Source organism: Tupaia chinensis, unplaced genomic scaffold (genome assembly GCF_000334495.1).
Source record: "Tupaia chinensis unplaced genomic scaffold, TupChi_1.0 Scaffold149666_1, whole genome shotgun sequence".
NCBI lineage: Eukaryota > Metazoa > Chordata > Mammalia > Scandentia > Tupaiidae > Tupaia > Tupaia belangeri.
This window is the reverse complement of record NW_006209511.1, coordinates 28,775-31,560: the sequence shown is the minus strand read 5'-3', so window position 1 is coordinate 31,560 and position 2,786 is coordinate 28,775. Positions and strand designations below refer to the sequence as shown.

Genomic DNA, 2,786 nt, shown 5'->3' with positions numbered 1-2,786 from the left:
ACTAAGGATTTCATTTACTAGATTCCAATAGGAAAATGTGGTTACGGGAACCTTTTCTGGGCCAAAGGTGGAGTAGTAATCTTTTAAGAGTGTCACCTACCCTTTTCCACCTTTTTTCATCAATGGTTCCTTCTTGAGGGAACCATGGATAAGGCTTCTTCAGGAAATCAAAAAGGGTGAGCAGTTGTTTAACTTTCACTTCTACTTCTCTAGTTCTAAGGGCTTCCTTTAACCCCTGAACAAACAATTCGTGCTGGCTGAGCTCTTGACCCATTATAGTCTAAGCTATAACCCGGAATTCAAACGTGAGTAGTTACTCACCGAGACGTCTTCTGATGCGTCTCCCAAAAGTGCCGCGGGCTTCTGTCTTGTTCCTCGCTGGGAATGTACTTCTTATTCCGAAGGCTTGTTCCTCGCCAGGAACGTGCTCCTTATTTCCCTTCGGAATCTTCGGGAACCTGTTGCTACCCCTTCAACTCGAGTGCCTGTCTGGGCGCCAGAATGTCCCGACCTGCGGGACGAATCAGGCAGGGAAACTCGAGCGAGGGGGGAGGTCTGGAACCGGTGCAGCGTCTCAGCACAGGAACGAAAGAAGTATCACAGCTCACACAGTGTCACAGCTCTTGATGGTATGAAGGTTTCGCTCATTTATTGAGGGCTAGAGCACTTTCTTATATACACAAGGCAGAGGGAGGTAGGCGGGGTTTACAGCGGACTTAATTGAGGACCTGTCAGTTCTGTCTGAACCAGGAGGTCTGCATTCCTGGTGGGGGCGAGGCGCCTCCCTTCAATTTTAAGCAGTGAAGGTCATGGCAGCCATTTTGATGTGGGCGGCTCCCCACATTTCTGCAAGGAGAAATCAAATTTTTCTAGCACCATTTGTTGAAGATGTTCTCCTTTTCCCACTGGATTGACTGGTACCCCTTGTGAAAAATCATATGACTATATATTTGGGAATTTATTCCTGGGGACTTTATTCTCTTTCATTGGTCCACCTGTCTGTTTCTGTGCCAGTATCATGATGTTTTGATCACCACACTTTTATACTATATTTTTGGGTTTAGCAGTGTCCACATCAATTTAAATAATCATGTTTTAAAAAATCATTGTTTCTGTTAATATGATTGTTGAACTACCCATGCATCCCTGGAATAAAGCCTACCTGGTCATGATGATCTTTTTTATAAGCTGTTGTATATGTTTAATTTATATCTTGTTGAGAATTTTTCCATCTATATTCATCAGGGATATAGGTCTATAGTTGTCCTTTTTTTCTTTTATCCATATCTACTTGGGGAATGAGGATGATGGAGGTTTCATAGAATGAATTTATAAATTGTCTTTCTTTTTGGATCTCTAGAAACAGTTTGAGAAGAATTGGGTTTCCCCTTTTTTCTTTTTTTTAGAGGTTTTTGCTATAGGGCGCGTGTGCTTGCCCAGACAGAGAGACAGAGATAGAAAGTGAGAAATCACCCCCTGGGGTGGATGGCCACGCTGCAATCCCCTCTCCTCCAATCTCCTCTCGGGATCTTGGGCACACACGCACACGCGCCTGGTGTCAGTTTAAGTCACTGGGTCCGGGACCTGAACCGCAGTTGACTACATGGGAGTCCAGCGACATAGCCATTACGCTAACTGCTGGTCCCAGGTTTCCTCTTTTTTCAGTGTTTTGTAAAATTCAGTAGTGACACCATCGGCACTTGGACTTTTCTTTTTTGGTAGGTTATTCTTATTTTATTTAGTTTAGTTGTTTTCTTTTATTTTTAAAATTTTTTTCAGTTCATTTTCTTCCATACATTCCATCACATTATTATTTGTTATACAAAATGGATATTTCAACAGGTGAACATTTCTCCCTAGTATCGTTGATAAAACTACAAAATATCTTCAATAAATAATACCACACCTCTTTGTGCTATTAATGCTTTGCCTTCCTGTCCCTCCCTCAAATGTCCTTCCTTAGACCCTCCTCTTTCACACACACTATGTCTGGTATTAACATCTATATACTGTGTTTCTATTTCCTTTAGTCAATTAGTTTCAGTCATAGAGTGCAGACACTCAGTATATATTAAGTAGGGACATACAATGACTCTCCTTCATAGCATGGCTTGCTTTACCCAGCAGTAAGTCTTCCATATTCATCCACTTCCTATGAAAAGCCAAGGTTTTTTTTTTTTATGGTTGAATAGTATTTCATTGAGTATATTTGCCACAGTTTCTCTACCTATTCATCAGTTCATGGGCATTTGAGTTGTTTCCATGACTTAGCAATTGTGAATAGTGCCACAATAAACATCGATGTGCAAGCACTTTTCTGATTAAGTATTCTTTTGTCCTTTGTGTAGATACTAAGAAGTGTGATTCCTGGATCATATGGTAGTTACGTCTGTAGATTTTTGAGGAATCTCCAAATTGTTCTCCACAGTAGATGGACCAATTTACATTCTCACCAGCAGTGTAAGAGAGTTTCCTTTTTACCACACCCCAGCCAGCATTTATTTATTTATTTATTTATTTTTAATCTTAGACATTCTGAATGGGATTAGACGATATCTCGTTGTTTTGATCTACATTTCTCTCGCAATGAGGGATGTTGAGCATTTTTTCATATGCCTTTTAGCTATTCGTATGCCATCTTAAGAGAGTGGTTTTTTCAACTCATTCTCCCATCTTTTAATAGGATTGATTGTCTTTTTCCAGAACACCTGCTTGAATTCCTTGTGAATTCTGGTTATCAGTTCCTTATCTGACGCATAGTTTACAAAAATATTTTCCCATTCTGA

General features: G+C 40.3%; 1 pseudogene; it reads right to left on the bottom strand.

Annotated features, from left to right (window-relative positions):
• The window catches only part of LOC102489948 (heat shock protein HSP 90-beta pseudogene), a 9,368-nt pseudogene extending 9,094 nt beyond the window's left edge, over positions 1 to 274 (bottom strand).
• Between the last annotated feature and the right edge of the window lie 2,512 nt (positions 275 to 2,786).